This window comes from Sminthopsis crassicaudata, chromosome 1 (genome assembly GCF_048593235.1).
Source record: "Sminthopsis crassicaudata isolate SCR6 chromosome 1, ASM4859323v1, whole genome shotgun sequence".
NCBI classification, from domain to species: Eukaryota; Metazoa; Chordata; class Mammalia; order Dasyuromorphia; family Dasyuridae; genus Sminthopsis; species Sminthopsis crassicaudata.
Window position 1 is genome coordinate 585028300 of NC_133617.1, and position 19579 is coordinate 585047878.

Here is a 19579-nt window from a genome sequence, read left to right on the forward strand (position 1 = left end):
AGGCCTGGAGGAAAAATTATATGACAAATAGGAGAAATTAAGAGAAGCAGAGGAATAAGTATACTATATACTATAAACAGCTGAGCCCCCTGCTGACCCTGTGATACTATTATATCCTAGTTTATTTAATAGAGTACTAAGAGGCAATAAACTTGAATGTGAATCTTACATTGGACACTTACTAGCTGTGTGATGCACTAGATATGACATTTGATTCCACAACCACAATAGGTGCTATTAATACAAAATGAGGAAATTACAGATAAGGAAACTGAGGCAAAGATTTAAGTTAAGTGACTTGGCCAGAGACATACATCAAAATCTGGGTTTGAACTCAGGCCACAAGAAGCTGTGGGGGCTTCATGACAATAAGCTATAAGGAACATGGTTAAGGGTATTAAAACAAGATAAGGATGTCCTGACCAAACTCATTCTTTAGGGGTCTGAGAAGCAGCTTTTCATTTTTGCAACCACTATCTGAATCCATCACACCAATATAGGACAGATGAAGAGGGGATTGAGAGCTATAAAGGATTGTAGTGATCTTACAGTCTATTTTACAGAACACAGAATCATATAATTTCAGGGAATTTAGAATTCAGGGATCAATAAACTTCAATTCCAGCCTTCTTCCTGTTGCCTCTTTTCTTATAGTTCTTGAGCCAAGAATGATTTTTTTTTACATTTTTAAGTACAATAAGACTTTATTTAAAAATGCAAAAGCCATTCTTAGCTTAGTGAAATTTATAGCCAATCCTTGATCTAGACCCTCAAAATGAATCTTTTCTTCACCATAACCTAGAAGCAAAGATCCAGTCCCTGGATTGGATCCAAAAGATCCAATCCCTGGATCAAGGAAAGGGGACCCATTCTCCATTGAGGAAGCCCATTCCACTTTGGAGATGATACTATTAGAATTTTTCCAACACAAAAACTAAATTTTCTTCTGCAACTTGCATCCCATTCTTCAGGTTCTGCCCTGAGTAGCCAAAGACAAGATATCTTTTCCATATAACAAACCTTCCAAGAAACTTGAAGACATCTATTATGCTACCATGGGAATTCTCATCCTCTCTTCTTTCAACCAGTTTTCTCAAAATCTTGGTCGCCATTGGAGAGGTATCTATCACTTCCCCAAAAGTTCCTTTCTACCACAAAAATCATTTCCATCCCATTAGGGACAATCAGATCCAGAATCTATTTCTCTTTTTGGGGGGATTCCATCTTGCAACAATGAAACAAAGAGTAAAGGTTTGAAAACTTGCACAAGATGAGGTAACCATACCCAGGTTCTCTAATTCTAAAATCAATGCTCCTTTCAATATTCAAAATAATTGAGGACCTTAGTGTCCCTGAAGAAGCATTTATTTGAATATGGTATTAAGTTATGTATCTGATGCCTCATCACAGCAATTTAAAAGACCATGTTAGCAGAGTCTAAGCTTTATAAAGCCTTACCATATAAGAGAAGCTATCGAGGAATTTGAATAATTATAACTGACATTTATCACAGTTGTATGGGCTAGGTACTGTGTTAAATACTTTACAATTATTATTTTACTTAAGTCTCATAATAACCCTGGGAGGTGAATGCTATTAATATCTCCATTTTACAGATAAGGAAATTGAGGCAAACAGAAGTAAAATGACTTGCCCAGAATCACACAGTTAGTATATGTCTAAGGGCACATTTGAACTCAGGTCTTCCCGACCCCTGGCCCAAGCATTCCATCTACTGAGCCACCCTGCTGCCAAGTCTTTCTTAAATCAAGGCCATCTCTTTACTTACTTCAATATGTTGCTATGACAGATTTATGAATTTAGATTTGGAGAGTACTAATAAATAATCAATAATCATAATTTGATCATTTCTCACCAGGTTGCTATCCAGATTTTTCCTACTATGCTCTAGAAACCTCTTTTATCCTGGGAAGTTCAATTACTCTTCCCTGGAATTCATACTTCATTGAAAGAACTCTATATTTCTGCAGCCCCTCCCTCTGGTTGGATGGCTCCTCCAAGAACCTCCAAGAACCTCTATGTAAGGAGGGTACCCAGATCAGTCATGTTTTCTTTTTTTTTTTTCACCTGGATGCTCTTAGTATCCCTCCATATCTTTTCAGCTTCCTTTTAACATGCTGTATTCTCCCATTAAAAGATAAGCTCTTTGAGGGCAGAGATTACCTTTGTGTTTATATTTATGTTTCCAACTCTTAGCAACAATTAACACATTTGTTAATTGAATGAAGGATTGATAAAGATGGTCTTCAGCATTCAGAGTAATAAGCTCCATAAAGAGTGAGTCTAATTCTTTAGATCTCTTGATAGTACCTAATAAGATGCTATGTAAACCGATAAACACTCAAGTATAATAAACTGGCCAATGATTAAGTCCCTGAGGTAAGATCCTGACAGGAGTAAGAAATGTTTTCTCCTGTTACAGTCTCTCATGTGAAGATCCATGAATCTGACTTGTCCAGCTATTTATATGACAAGAAAGTTAAATATTCTTCAAAAAAGATACTACAAACCATCAAAGAGTTTGGGGAGGGGAATGATAGAAACAAAGCTGGATTCTGAATATTTGGATAAGAAGAGATGTTGACTAGATGTAGTCTACACTAAGAAAAAGGATTTTTTTAAGTAAGAGATTAAGAAGATTCTTGTAGAGTACAAAATAAAATCTAGAAGGAGTAAACCTGTGGTACCAATAGTCTCAGAAATATTTACTTATTAAAAAACATGAGGTCAAGATTGTTCTTCAGGAAGGGAACAAGCCTAGAAGGCAGAATTTCTGTACACAAAGTTTGGAAAGCACTCTGGAAGAAACTGCCAAAGTCAGCAGGGGAAGCAAATGGGATTTTTTTTTCTACATTTTTATTATTATTTTTTAAGTCTGGTAGGGGAATTTCATGCTCATGAAAGCAAAGCACTAACAGCCCTGTTTACAGGCCAAGGACAGAGAGTAGGTTCCAAGCACTGAGCTTAATCATGCCTTTCTCAGGCCCTACAAGCAAGAGGAGTGAGCTGATAGAGAAAAATGTTCCTGGGAGAAGCTGTCCAGAGTCCTTCCTTAATTGACTGAGAGATGAATCTGGCACTCAGAATCAAATTAGAAGGACCACAGTCATTGCTTTTTATAAACCACCATGGATGGGAAAGTAGGAATGAATTTTGGTGAAAAAAAGCCCTGGAAATTCTCTTATTTTCTGGCTCAACTCTCTTTTGCCAAATATATTCCACACAAAATGGCAGTTACCAATGATTTCAATGGACGCATAGCAAAGGACTGTTTTTTGGATTCTTTAGAGGCTAAAGATATTCTCTCTCTCTCTCCCTTTCCTTCTCCTTCTCCTTCCTTCTTCCCTTTCTCTCCCTTTCCTTCTCTGTTTCCCTCTCCCTCTCCCTGTTTCCCTCTTCTTCTCCCTTTTTCTCTCCCTCTTCTTCTTCCTCTCCTGCTCCCTCTCCCTCTCTTCTATCTCTTCCTCTCCTGCTCCCTCTCCTTTCTCTTCCTTCACTCTCCCTCTCCCTCCCTCCCTCCTTCCCTCCCCCTTTTTCTCTCTCCCTCTCTCTCTTCCCATTTCTTTCTTTCTCTCTTTCTTTCTGTGTGTATGTGTGTCTGTCTCTGTCTCTCTGTCTTTCTCTCTGTATGTCTCTCTAACTCTCTCTTTCCTCTCTGTTTCTGTCTTTTCTCTGTTTCTCTCTCAAATTTCCTTTAAAAAAGCAATGAGTATTTCAATTTCACACTCCCAGTGATTTGGGTCTGAACAATAAAACATATCTTTTCTTTTCAATTAATAGCATTGAAGCCCTATTTGAAACTGGAGTCCACACTATACATCCTTTCCCCATTATTTAACAATGAAAGGCTTTAAGAGAAATCCAGGGACAAAGTTTATACTTCCTGCAATGCAATCCATGCTCTGTTCAGGGATTGCTTTTGTTCCCTCCTTCCCTTCCCCCCCCCTTTCTCCCTTCCTTTCTCTCCCCCTCCCTCTTTTCCTCTCTCCCTCTCTCCCTCTCTCCCTCTCTCTGGCTCTCCCTTTCTTTGCCTATCTGTTTCCCCCTCCCATTTTCCCTCTCCCTCTCTCACTTCTTATCCCTGGACATTTCACTGCTCATTAACACTTCTATCAGAAGCTCAGCCAGAGAGAGGAAAGAAGATAAAATTATCATCAGTCCATTTTACTGCCTCATGGCAGCTAAAATAAAAGCTTACATAGGAGTTTGAGCCTCTCAAGGCAAAATGAGAATTTTACATTATCTATGAAGGTTGCTGGTTTGTGCCTTCCCTGACCTCATTCTCAGGGTAACTGAAAGCTGACTGGCTAGGCTCCAATGGTACCTGAGTCACAAAATAGGTTCTCTGGGAATCATAAAAATTTTGCATTTACTTGGAAATCAAGGAAATGTGTCAAAACTTACATGCCAAGAGTCATCTCCTAGATAAGGAGATGAGTCAACATTTATCACATATCTGGTTTTTTTTTTTTTTTTTTTAATGAAACAGAACAATCCTCAGTTAGATGAGTCCACTGGTATTCCATGTGCCTGGAATGAAAAACATTTACTACCAAAACTTAAAGAATCTTTGAGCCATCTTGCAATATCTAATCTAATGCCAGTCCTGCCTGTTCAGTAAAAAATTAGCTGCTTTTGTTCCCCCCTTTCTCTCTCTCTCTCCCTCTCTCTCTTCTCTCTCTCTCTCTCTCTCTCTCTCTCTCTCTCTCTCTCTCTCTCTCTCTCTCTCTCTTCTCTCTCTCTTTCTCTCTCTCTCTCTCTCTCTCTCTCTCTCTCTCTCTCTCTCTCTCTCTCTCTCTCTCTCTCTCTCTCTCCCTCCTCTCTCTGTCTCTGTGTGTCTCTCTCTGTGTGTGTCTCTGTCTCTCTGTCTGTCTTTGTCTGTCTCTATCTCTTTGTCTCTCTCTTTCTCTCTGTCTCTGTCAATCAACTGATATCAATTGGTTTCATTTTATAGAAACTTGTTTGTAAGAGGAGTGCCATATTTCTAACATGAAGATAATACTATTTTCAATCAATTCACATGTTTAAATTATCTCCCCAAAAGTGGTAATGAATTTGCACTAATCCTCTGCTATCCCTCACTTTATTTAATCGTCTCACCTTTGCTTGGGATTATTGGGTTCCACGTGGGAAAAGATTTTTCAGCCTGGAAAGTGAACTAAACTCAGATATTAGACTAAATGATCTCATTTCTAAACCAGATTTATTTAACTATTAATCAGTTAGGTGGTGAACAGAGTACCAGCCCTGGAGTCAGAAAGATTGATCTTCCTACATTCAAATCTGGCCTCAGATGCTTATCAACTGTGGGATCCCAAACATATCTTAAATATTTAACCTTGCTTGCCTCAGTTTCCTCAATTGTCAAATGAGCTGGAGAAGGAAATAGCAAATTACTCCAGGATATGTACCAAGACAACCACAAAAGGGGTCACAAAGAGCTAGACACGACTGACATGGCTGACCAAGAACGATACTACGAGATGCTAGGTGCTGGAAATACAAGTACAAAAATGAAACAGTACTTGCTCTCAAAGGATTTGTTTTCTGCTAGGGGAGACAATATATATATACATAGCAGTACAAAATTGGGGAGGCACTAGCAGTCACAGTGTTCAGGTACAAGATGGCATGTGGGTTGAACTTTGAATACACTATTTTATCCTGACTCCCTACCACTTTTCCCAAATGTTTTTACCTTTCACCAGCTCTTTTTTCTTTCCTTGTTGATTAATTGTGAATGTTCTCCAAAGCTTAATCATTGGCCCTCTGGTCTTTGTTTGCCACATTCTCCCCTTCAAAGAATTTATGTAAGTTCATGATTTTTTGCTGTTCTTGAACCCTGTATTCCATCTTCTGCTACTGTATATATGTATGTATGTATTATTCAAAAGCTGGGCAGTCTACCAGCTCCATGTCAGAAAACTGAATTCCCCCCATCTGGATTGTCTTAAGAAGATTCTGAAGATCAGCTGGCCAGATAAGATACCAGACAAGGGCATCCTTTCTCAAACTGACGTGCCAAGCATTCAAACTCTGTCCACTGCAGAGAGAACAACTGTGGTGCTCTTAGCTATGCTGTTCAAATCCTAAACATATATGTGCCTAAAATACTATTTTACGCAAAACTCACAGAAAGCAAGCATTCACCAAGCCAAAAGTAATTCAAGGACACTCTCAAGATCTCTCTGATCAATTATGAAACATGGAAAGCTATCCAATATGGCATATCTGCATCCAAGAAAGCACTGTTCTGAATGAGCAAAGCAGAATTGCAGTCGTTCAAAAGGAACCTGTGATGTACAAATTTAGAGAAATTTTCACTCCAAATGTTCATATGGATTATTTGTATTTGATCTATGGCAGAGCCTCCCGAGCTGAAATGGGTCTGATCAGCCCCAATGGGACATACTGTACCTTGACCCCAACATAGTGATGTCATTTTGTTTGATAGTGATGTTATTTTGGTTGTCTTTGAGCATGAAGATCAACAACCAAACAACTGCACTTTTACATTATTCCCCTTTGTCTGCAGACTGCACATACTCTTTGATCCAGCAGTGTTATACTGGGCTTATATCCCAAAGAGATTTTAAAGAAGGGAAAGGGACCTGTATGCGCAAGAATGTTTGTGGCAGCCCTCTTTGTAGTGGCCAGAAACTGGAAACTGAGTGGATGCCCATCAATTGGAGAATGGCTGAATAAATTGTGGTATATGAATATTATGGAATATTATTGTTCTGTAAGAAATGACCAACAGGATGATTTCAGAAAGGCCTGGAGAGACATACATGAACTGATGCTGAGTGAAGGGAGCAGGACCAGATCATGGTACATGGTAACAAGAAGATTATATAATGATCAATTCTGATGGATGTGGCCCTCTTCAACAATGAGTTGAACCAAATCAGTTCCAATAGAGCAGTAATGAACAGAACCAGCTACACCCAGTGAAAGAACTCTGGAAAATGAGTATGAACCACTACATAGAATTCCCAATCCCTCTATTTTTGTCCACCTGCATTTTTGATTTCCTTCATAGGATAATTGTACACTATTTCAAAGTCCGATTCTTTTTGAATAGCAAAATAACTGTTTGGATATATATATAAACATATATATATATATATATATATATGCACATAGTATTTAACTTATACTTTAACATATTTAACATGTATTGGTCAACCTGCCATCTGAGGGAGGAGGTGGGGAGGAGGGGAAAAGCTGGAATAGAAGGTTTTGCAATTGTCAATGCTGAAAAACTACCCATGCATATATCTTGTAAATAAAAAGCTATAAAAAAAAGAAAGAAAAAAGAAAGTCTTATTGACAGAAACAACAACAACAACAACAAAATCTATTCCCCTTGTCTGGAATCTACTTTGTCCTCATCTCTTGGATTCTTACTTTCCTTCGAGGCTATGGGCCAGCTTCTATAGGAAGCTTTTCTTAATCACACTAATCATCAGGGTATTTTCTCTGTTCAATTTATCATATATAAACCTAACTGCTTACATGATATCTGCTCTGCCTCCCTACAATACAGTATAAGCTCCTTGAGCATGGGGTCTGTTTTTCATTTTGTCCCTGTAGCTCCTATACCTTATCTCAGAACAGTATAAAATTAATAAGTGTTTGTTGAATTAAATTCAACTACTATCTGTATGCTAAGCTCCAAAATATTTAGCTGCAGTAAATCCTGCTCTCTTATCCTACCTCTAATCTCACATCACCAAATATCTCTTAGATATTTCTATTTGCTTTCATGCTGTCTTCACCTTCAATTCAACAGACCCCAAACTGAACTCATCATCATCCCCTTCAAATTAGCTTCTGCTACTAATACCCTGTCTCCTCAGCTATCTTTGACTCATCCCTCTCATTCATCCTCCATATCCAACCCATCACTGCTTTCTATCATTTTTTTCTTTTTTTTTTTTGAATATCTGCTCTTCTTCTTGCTTCCTAATTCTACTGCCCCTCAGTTGTCTGAGTTCTCATTGACTCATGCCAGGATGAATGCAATAAATTTCTATCTGTTCTTTCTGATTCCAGCCTCACCTCTCCTCAATAGTACCATAAAACTAATCTTCCTTAAGTGTATTCATTTCTGTGTTCAAGAAACTCAAGTGAAAGCCTATTATTTCTTATATCAAATCCAAACTCCTCTTATAATCTTCTATTCTCTGGACTTACCCCACCAAAAAAAGCACTTTAAAGTCTGCAAAACCCTTTACAGATGGTCCTCACAACAACCTTGTGAAATAACTACCATGTCTATTTACAGATGAGAAGTTAAATGAGTTGCCCAATAGCATACAGCAAGTCAGAATTTGAATTCAAGGCTAACCAATTACAAGTCCAGGATTCTAGCCACAGCACAATCTAGCTCCTTCAGCTTGTCTAATTTGTTTCTTAATTAACATCCAGTGTATATATTTTCTCAAAAAAAGAGTGGTTGCCTCACTCCCCATAAATCATGCTCATTTCTACCTCCATACCACAATCTCCTTGATAAGATAAATTTACTTATTTTTCTACATCTCCTATAAAGCAGTTAAGGTGTGAATTACATTTGTTGTTATTCAGTCATTTTAGTAATATCCAACTCTTTGTGACCTTATTTGGGGTTTTCTTGGCAAAGATATTGGAGAGAGTTGCTATTTCCTTCTCTACTTCATTTGACAAATAAAGAAACTGAGGCAAATGGAGTGTCATAAGTTGTCCAGGATCATACTGCCAGTAAAAGTCTGAAGCCAGATTTTTAATTCAGATCTTCCTGACTCTAGGCCTGGAACTCTATTCACTGTGCCACTTAACTGCCCAATGAAGTAAGTATTCAATAAGTAATCATAGTATCATGTCATTGGACTCCTTTTCATTTTACAGATGAGGAACCTGAAACCTAAAGAATCCCAAATCACACAGCCAGAGAAAGGAGGAAAAGAAGGAGGAAAGAGAGAATATGGGCTTTTGTGACATCTGTAAATTCTCAAGGAAAGGAAAGCCATCGTTCATTCCTTAAATTTCAATGGCACTGAATTATAATCCTTTCAGTAACATATATTTACTTAAAGTTGTTCATGTTTGTACTTTGTCACTCAGAAAAGATTGCATTTTTTTTTTAAAAACCAATTAATTATCCTTATCTTTCAAAAAAATACCATATCTAGAATCACTTTTCTCCGAAAAGCAAACTGTGATATGCATGATTATCTAGTTTTAAAAAGCTTCCTTAAAGACTGTGTTGGACCTTATCCAATGTGCTTTGTGGGTGGGAAAGGATCAACATATACTCCCACCCAGAAACATTCTATGGGAATCTTGTAATCATTTAAACCTATTTGTTAATATATATTTAAAGCGAGGGAAAGAAAGCAAAAAAAGCCAGATGATCATATTATAAATCTTTCATCCTCTTCCATTCACAAAAAAAAAAAGATGAAATATTTTTCACTCAGTGCCATTAATTTAACTATTTAATGAGAAGAACATCCTAAGGAAAAAAAATACTGGGATGATATAGTGGAGAAAACTGGAAAATACTATCGCCTTTCTGCCAGAAGTATTGTAAGAATCAGCTGAGAAAATAAATGTCAGTTGCTCTCTTGCTTTGGAGAAGGATGTCTTCAATTGTAATCCCAACAACAGTAAGTAAAATACAGTGGAAAAAGCCCTATACTACAAATCAACAGGATTCAGATATCATTGATATTAGTTGTGTGTCTCTGGTCAAGACATTTAACTGTTCTGAGCCTCAGTTTACTCATCTGTAAAATAGGAGAAATAATACCACCTTTTTGCCAGAAGTGTTGTAAAAATCAGCTGAGATAATAAATATAAGTTGCTATAATGAACAGCCATAATTATTACTGTTATCTTTTAATTTTTGTGTATTCTTGAGCAAGGAAGTGGCTTGCCCATATTAGGGGTTGTTAACTTTCTTATGTCATGGACCCAATGGTCATCTGATAAAATCAATAGACTTTATCAGCCCCTTCTCAAAACCACGTTTGATACCTACATCTATACTTGAAGCAAATGCTAAATGTCAGATGTTAGTGAAAATAGATATAGAAATATATATGTGCATATATATTTTCCTCCATCTAAGTTCACTGATACCCTAAAATCTATCCAGGCCATCCCAGGTTAAGAGCCCCTGGATTAATTGATTCCAAATATCTATACCACACCATTAACTTTAAGTGGAATCTGAGGTGTTCAACATTTAGCTTCTCCAGAGCATTTGGGGGAACTACAAAGATCCAGGTCAAATCAGAAAGCATAGATTGAACCATTGTTTCTGCAATACCACAGCAAGGCAAAAAGTCTTGTTAAGCTATCCATCATGTGAAGTGAGGAAATAGAAAAGAAAACCTTTGGTAGTGTTCTAAAAAGTAAAACAAAAATGTGGAAAAATTAAAAAACAAAAACAAGACAAACCCAGGGTAATTCAATAAGGTATAATAAAAAATAAAAACAAAAAATCTAATCTGGCTGGATGGTGAACCCTGAAACCTGACTGTGACTGCATAAATGATTGTCAGTAATTGAAGTTCAACTATAATTCTTTCTTGGGAGTTTTTGAAAATTAATAAATCTGTGATCATTTAAATTATGATATGTTAGTAATTATTTATTTAATTATTAAGTATATTTATTATGTATGTTATATATAATATCACCTAGGGCATGTGTATTATAATATATTAAATATAAAACAATAATTTAATTAATGAGGGCAGCTAGGTGGAGCAATGGATACAGCATAGAATTTGGAGTCAGGAAGACCTGAGTTCAAATACTGCTTCAAACACTTACTAGCTGTATGATTCTGGACAAGTCATTTAACTCTGCTTACCTCATTTTTCCACATCTAGAAAATAAGCTAAAGAAGGAAAGAGCAAATCATTCTAGCATTTTTGTCAAGAAAACCCAAATGGAATCACAAAGAGCTGGATGGGACTGAAATGATTAAACAACAATCAGAACCTCAGATTTTTCATGATTTGGTAGAAAAGAACACTGGATGAGAAAGATTTGGGTTAAAAATTCAATTCTGAGACATGTTTGCCATGTGAACTTTGGCAAATCATTTAATACATCTGTCTCAGTTTCTTCATCTGTATTCTGCTCACCTGTAAGGATTGCTAAGGGATAAGGGTTCCCTTAAAGTGTATAGAGCAGGACCCTGTCACGTTCATGGGGAGGAAACCCTCTCTCCCAATGCAGTCAGTCTTAGGGAAGTATGTTGGGAGTGGGGGGAGAATCGAGAGATCAAATGATTTGCTCACAATCAGAGGCCAATGACAGAGTTTGGGCTTAAACCAAGGTCTTCCTAATAATTCTAAATGAGCTTTGTACCCAATAGTACAAGCCACTGCACGATGCACTTGATAGAGCCTTGAATTTGAAATCAAGAACATCCGAGTTAAAATTCCACCTTAAGTCACTAAGGTCAAGTTACTAAAGCTCTGCCTGCCTCAATTTCCTCATCTGAAAAATGGTGATAGTACTAAGACTTCCCTTCTTGGGCTCAATGAGGAGAAAATGAGATAACATTTACAAAGTGCTCTGTAAACTTTAAAGGGCTATAAAAAGACCAGCTATTATTACACTACATTGCCCTTCATGTAATATTATTGTTGTGGTTGTTTTTCCTAATGTGGAGGTACAAGTAAAAAAATATTTTACTTTGCTCTTAGTACACTAGGAATAACAGATTTCTCAGGGAGGGGAAAGGGTGGGAGGATAATGAGTTGGGTTCTGTGGCAAACCTCATTAATCCTCCAAAACACTTTGTGTTGAACTCTGACTATCAGTTTAATGTATCCCCTCTAGGGGAGTTTGGACAAGATTTTTAAAATATAAGGTTAAAATACATTTTGAATTTGCTGTAGTAAAGATACCACTTAGAGCAATGTTGGCGCTCATAGGCAGTGCTTGACCTACAAACTGGGTGTATTCCAAATGGTTTTAAAATGGTTGTTTGGAATTCAAAATGCACTTGTCCCCATAGAAACAAAGTTATACATTTAGGATTATAGGTCAGCCCATAAATGCCTATTTAACACATAGCTTGAGCATGTCAAAAGAGCTAGCCATGACTTAAGCCTTCAGAACACTCCCTCCACCCACAGAGATGGCAACGACAGTCTTCCCAAGATCCTGTGAACACAGCTTTAGAGCTGGAAAAGGGTGTCCTAGGCCATTTAGTCCAAGCCTCTTTTAAAAATGACTGATGAGAGGTCCAGGGAAGCTAAGGGACCTTGGAAGGTCATAGAGATAACACAGAGGTGGGATAGGAACCCAGGTCCCTGGAGTCCAGAGCCAGTGCTCATCCTATTACGTCACTTTTTTAATTCTCCTCTCTCATTTTACAGATGGGGAAATAGAGGCTCAAAGAAGCAAGGGAGGTGACTGTTCACCTAGGGAGTCCTCACCTCCCACCATTAGGTGATAGTGTCCCCTAAAAGTCCTAGATTCCTCTTCTAGATAATAAGTGGGTTGCTCAAGATGGTCTATGGGGGGAGGAAGAGAGAAAGGAAGGAGAGAAGGAGGAAGGGAAGAATCACATCCTGAAAGAAAGCTGATTATAAAAATATCTGATTGATTAAGAGTTTAACTGATCTTTACAAACCAGTTGTTGTTATTTAGTCATCCCCAACTTTCTGTGACCCTATTCAAGGTTTTCTTGACAAAGATACTTACGTTCCACTGACAGCCCATTTTATAGATAAGGAAACAGGTAGACAGGATTAAAAGGCTTGCTCAGGGTCATATAACTAGTGAGTACCTGAAGCTGGATTTGAACACATGAAGATGAGTCTTCCTTCCTGACTCCAACCACTGTATCACACTAGCTGTCTTTATAATGACGTACTTCAAGTCATAGGAATTAGCTCTTGGGCTCAAGGGAGCCACTTTTGCCACAGGGTCTGGAATTGCAGATTCCCAGGATTTCTGAATCTGCATGATACCTACTATGATCTCAAGGAAGGATAGTATAGAATAAAATGAGATAGATGGGTCTTTAATAATAGCAACAATAGCTAGTATCTAAGTAGCACTTTAAGATTTATAAATGCTTTACAAATATTAACCTCTTGTATCCTCAGAACAACCCAAATTTATTATTACCCCCATTTTACAGATGAGAAAACTGAGGGCAATAGAAGCCAAGGAAGTAGACCAGGATCACACAGCTAGGCAACATTTGAACTTAGATTTTCTTGTCTCCGGGTCCAGAACTCTAGTTACCCAGCTGTCACAGACTGTATATATACCCTTATGTTTATAATATGCTGTTATGTTTGCAAAGGGAGAAATTATGGATACAAGGGGCAGCTAGATGGCACAGTGGCTAAAGTGCCAGGCTTGGAATTCAGGAAGACCTGAGACATGGTCTCAGACACATTAGCCGGGTGATCCTGGAAAGTCACTTAACTCTGATTGCCTCAGTTTCCTCATCTGTCAAATGAGCTGGAGGAGGAAATGGCCAACCACTCCAATATCTCTACCAAGAAAACCCCAATGAGATCATAAAAATCAGATATGACTTTTTTTTTTGATCCAGATGTAAAAAAAACTCCATCCATGCAAGGACACTGCAACTTCCTGTGTTAGAAAGTTATCTGGGACACTGAAAAATTAACTAGTTGGACCAGGGTCACACAACCAATTTGTATACCAGAGGTAGAATCTGATCCCAGGTTTTCCTGCCTAAGGCTGCCTCTATTTACTTTGCCAGGCTGCTTCTAAATGTTCATATATAACTGACTCTCTATGGCACCATTTGAGATTAGATACAATTTTGTGAGAATTCAATTAACAAATGTGAAAAGGTTCATTATTATTCATAACTGATATAATTATTCATATAACAGGTTGGCAAGACAAAGTTACTGATGTGGTCTTATACAATTATACAAACAGAACTATAATTGTAACCTTGACCACTTAGCTTAAAAATGGTAAGCACACATTAACACACTGTCAGTGAAGTTGTGAACTGATCCAACCATTCTGAACAGCAAACTGGAACTATACCCAAAGGGCTATAAAGTGGTTCATCTTCTTTGACCTTTCTACTATTTTCTCTGTACTCCAAAAAGATCAAAGAAAAGGAAAAAGACCCATATGTACAAAAATATTTATAGCAGATCTCTGGGGTGGCAAAGAATTGGAAACTGAGGGTATGCTCATCAATTGGGTGACAGCTGAATAAATTGTGGTAATATGATTGTGATAGAACACTATTGTGTTATAAAAACATTAAACAGAACAGTTTCAGAAAAATCTAGGGAGGCTTATATGACTGATGTAAAGTCAAGTGAGCTGAGCCAAAAGAACACTGCACACCGTAACAGCAATATTGTAGAATGGTCAACTATGAATGATTTAGCTATACAAAGATCCAAGAAAATTCTGAAGAACTTATGATGACAAATGTTATCCAAGTCCAGAGAAAGAACTGATAAAGAATCTGAATGCAGCCTGAGACATGCTTTCAAAACTTTCATTATTATTCTTTTTAAAAAAAATTTTTTGAACAAGGCAATCAGTGTTAAACAACTTATGCAAAGTCACATAGCTAATGAGGGTCAAGTATCTGAAGTCAAATTTGAACTCAGGTCCTCCTGACTCCAGATAATGAAATATATCTGACTTGATGCTGAGTGAAGTGAGCAGAACCAGGAGAACATTGGACACGGTAACTTCAAGATTATATGATGATCCACAATGACAGACTTAACTCTTCTTAGCAATAGAGTGAGCCAAGACAATTACGGTAAACTTGGGATGGAAAGTGCTCTCTGCAGTCAGAGAGAGAACTATAGAGACTAAATGAGGATCGAAGCACAATATTTTCCCCTTATTTTATTTCCTTGTTTTTCTTTCTCATGGTGTTTCCCTTTTGTTCTGATTTTTCTTTCACAACATGACAAATATGCCAATATGTTTAAGATGATTGCATGTATAACCCATGTCAGATTGCTTGTTGTCTTGGGGAGAAGGAAGGGAAGGAGAAAAAAATCTGGAACTCAAAATATTACAAAAATGAATGTTGAAAACTATCTTCACATGTAACTGGAAAAATAAAACATCACTGAGAAAAAATAAAAGAAAGTAAGATTATTTAAGAAAAGAAAAAAGGAAGAAAAAGAAATATATCTGCTTCTTGTCAGGGGAGTCAACGACTGGGACAAAACAGTATGTACATCACCAAAGATAGTCAATATATTGTTTGTTTGTTTGTTTTTTTTTTAACCTTTGTTCTTTGCTGCAGTGCAGGAATAGGATAGGATAGATAGGTATATATTTAGAATTGTATACTATATATAAAAAGAAAAAGCGCCTCTTAAAGGAGGAAAAGGGACCCACTGTGCAAGAATGTTTGTGGCAGCCCTTTTGTAGTGGCAAGAAACTGGAAACTGAATGGGTGCCCATCAATTGGGGATTGGCTGAATAAGTCATGTGAATGTAATAGAATATTACTGTTCTATAAGAAACAATCAGCAGGATGATTTCAGAAAGGCCTGGAGAGACTTATAGGAACGGATGCTGAGTGAAATGAGCAGAACCAAATCATTGTACACGATAGCATCAATATTATACAAGAATTAATTCGGATGGACGTGGTTCTCTTCAACAATGAGAGGATTCAAGCCCGTTCCAGTGGACATAAGACCATCTGCACCCAGAGAGAGGAATGTGGGAACTGAGGGTGGACACAATATAGCATTTTCACTTTTTGTTGTTCTTTGCTTGAATTTTGTTTTCTTTCTCATTTTTTTTTTTTTACTTTTTGCTCATGTTCCTCTGGAGGCCAGTCTTGAATACCATCTCTGATAAAGACAGTACATTATATTTGCACTGACAGCCTCTAACAATAGTGACTGAATCTGCTCATTGTCATTTGGCTGGGTGACATTTCTCAGGCTTTTTTTTTTTTTTTTGTAATGGAGAGATGGAAGCAAGCTAGCCAAATTAAGCTTTTTCCTGTGCTCCTTTTTACCTAATGACTATTTTTCTGAAAGGAGTACATGATCAGGCATGTCATGAATTATACAGATCCAGCCTCAGACCTAGGGAGAACTAAGTTTGAGTCTTGCCTCTGACACATACTTTTGTCTGTATAATTCTGGAGAAATCATCTGAACTTTTTAGGACCCTAGATATTGTTGATAGAGGGAGTTTTCTTTCTGGGAATTCATTCCATCCATTAAATCATAGGTCTAGTCTCACTCTCCCTACTCCCACATTCTGCAAATCCCCACACAAAAGGAATTTGTGTTTTCTACACAACACCCCCAACAGAAATGGGAACTTTAGGAATTCCCCATTTGAAGGCAAGAGGTTGGGTTTTACATCTAATTTATTTCTGAATGCCCAAAACCCTATTAAATATCTTTTTCTCATGACCACCTCAGGTCCCCAAAGACTAGAATGGAAGAAGTCCATTGAATGTTCAGAGAACCGATGAGAAAAAAATAATCCAATGAGACGTCATACAAAGTCTCCCAAAATATTCTCCTGCAAACACTCCTCTTCCCATTTTCCCTCTCCTTTCTACAAAATATGAACACAACATGAAGAAGTGGAATGTATTTCATGGTTTTCTATGTGTAATGGTTGCAACATTTGTTTGTTTGGAAGTTGGGCCTCCAACACAAACAGTGTTTCTATGTCTATAAAAAAGAAACCTTCCTGAAACAGACTAAAAAGGAAAAAAAAAAATCTTGTCCTACAATTTGCCAAAATGAGCAGGTCTCATCACCTTGGATTCTAATCACATTATTAATTCTACCTCAGGTGGCTTAAATTGTCAATTAACAGTTAAAATCACTCTGGAAAGAATTGCAATCTTAGTTCCCCCTGACAGTCTCTTATCTAAGTGCAAGTAAAATTGATTATTTTGGAAAATTGCTATTAAAAATACATACTCACTTTATAAAGATTACCAAGATCATTATCTTGTGACATTCCATAAACTTTTAAAATACCCCATTCTAATGCTTTCTCTTCAACATTCTTGGCTCAGGCCTTCAGTGATAATTCCTGACATAAGCACTAGTCACCTAAGGATTAAGGATTATCCCCCTTTGGTTTACAGAAAGTCAGAACCTGTCTCATTGGTTTAGGGATGAATATTAAAACTTTTGAGTATGTGTTGTATGTTCAGTTGTTTTCAGTTATGTCTGATGGGGTTTTATTGGCAAAGATACTGCATTCATTTGCCATTTCCTTCTTCAGCTCTATTTTACAGGGGAGGAATTTGAGGCAAACAGGGTTAAAGGACTTGTCCGAGATCCTACATCTAATAAGTGTCTGAGGCTAGATTTGAACTCACAAAGTAAAATCTTCTTGACTCCAGGCCCAGTATTCTATCTAGTGTACTACCTATCTGCCCCAACTTTTGAATACCAACAATTAAATAAATACTCTCTGAAACCACTAACCACTCATGTTCCCAAAGGCCCTCTCTTGGACCCTCTTCTCCCTCTATACTCTTTTACTTGGTCATTTCATCAGCTCCCATGGATTCAATTATCATCTTTATGCAAATGATATTTCTCCCCAAATACCCTCCTCTTCCTAACTTTTCCAAGACTATGGAAGATACTACTATCCTACCAGTCAACCAGATTCATAATCCAGGTGTTCTCGTTTAGTCTTCATTCTCACCCACTAAATCCAAACAGTTGCCAAATCTTGTCATTTCTACCTTTGTACCCTCTAATCCATCCCTACCACTTTGGCCAGCTATCTGTTTGATGTCCCTGCCTCAAGTATCTCCCCAATCTATTCCATCCTCCATTTATCTATTAAAATAATTTTCCTGAAGTGCAGGTCATCTCCCATTCAACAAACTCCACTGGTTCCCTATTACCTGTAAGGTCAAATATAAAATCCCCTAGGTAGTTTTTAAAATCCTTTATAAACTGATCCTCCTCTGCCTTTCCAGTCTTATAACTTGCTCCCTTTCATGCATTCTACAATCCAGTGTCACTGGCTTTCCTATTTTTCCTTGACCAAAACACTCTATTATCCCAGCTTTGTACATTTTCCCTGGTTGTCCACATATGAGGAATTCTTTCCTTCCTCATTTCAGCCTCCTAGCTTCCCTAAACTCCTTCAAGTTGCAGCTAAGATCCCACCTTCTACACAAACTCTTTCCTGGCAGCCCTTACTGGCTTCCCTCTGGTGGTTTGCCCTCCAGTTTTCCAAGATATATCTTGTTTATTGTTTGTACTTCTCTGTAGAGGACCATGACATCAAGGAAGTGATTTCATGACTTTCAAGGAAATTATATTGAAATGAGGGAGGGTTGTGCAAAGTCACCAACCTCACTTTCTCCTCCAGGGCCATTGGGGTCCAGTGACCAGATATAGATCAGGACAATTGGAAATAGCCCCAGATGTAATGGGACACCTTGGCTTTTTTAAGTTAAGATCTTTCCCAGGTCTCAGTTTGAGGTAACAGTGATTAAGTCTAAGTAAGAAATGAGATAAAGAATGACCTCTTTTACCTGGAAGGGGAAGACTCTCAGTGTTTCTAGCCAAAATAGAAACAATTGCTATTTACACTCTCAACAATCTGGATCCCAATGACCAGGGATCAAAAGAGGTTTGGGCTAGGACCTATCGTTGGTCTATCAATAAGAGCAGAGTAAACTGTAAACCCCAAGATATCTCCTGAAGTTTCAGCAATCAAAATCTACATCTTTGAGAAAAGCACTGGCAGGTAAGGTATAATAGCCTATGTGGACAGAAGAAAAGGAGGGAGGGAGATTACATAATTGTTTACCTGCTTTCTCTCCCTTTGGATTGTGAGCTCCTAACAGAAGCTGACTTTTTATTCTTTTTACCTTTTTTGTATCCCCAGAGCTCAGCACAGTGCATAGCACATAGTAGGTACCTGATAATAGCTGTTAACTTGACTTGCCCCCTTTTCTGTACATAGACATGGAGAGACTGTTAGTCTGCACTGATGATAGGATTCCCCAGTCTCAGAAATTCAAGAATCCATTACAGAACAAAACTTGACTTTAACTCTTCTTTTATTGGAACTGTATGGTTTTTTAAGACCAACAAATTACAAAGATTCCAACCTCTATCTCATTTGAGGTTATAGCTAAGTCCCAACCAGTCAGAAACAAAGAACCTCATTAAAATGTCAATAAATATGTATTCCTGATGATCATTCATATCACAGCCCAAAGTGTATACTGGGTCCACCTAATATGTAATAGAAGTAGACAGAGTCAAGATAAAAGAATCTTATTTCTTTCCTCTTATCCCCTTCCTCTCCTATCTCTGCAATTTTATATATCCATGTTTCCTTTTTGGTTGATTGAAGCTATACTCACAGAAGACACAAAAACTACAAAAAGAAATAAGAATATATCTCACCATATACTAATTAATTGCACAGCTAAATTGGAGCAATGCTTATTTACATTGAAGAGGTAGTATGACATAGTGGATAGACAAGAAGACCTCAACCACAATGAGTCTCTTTTTGACCATGAGAAAATCACTCAATCACA

At 37.5% G+C, this 19579-nt stretch overlaps 1 protein-coding gene across 1 annotated transcript in view; it reads right to left on the reverse strand.

Annotated features, from left to right (window-relative positions):
• The window catches only part of ARSB (arylsulfatase B), a 232662-nt gene that overhangs the window by 180080 nt on the left and 33003 nt on the right, over positions 1 to 19579 (reverse strand). The window lies entirely within an intron of this gene.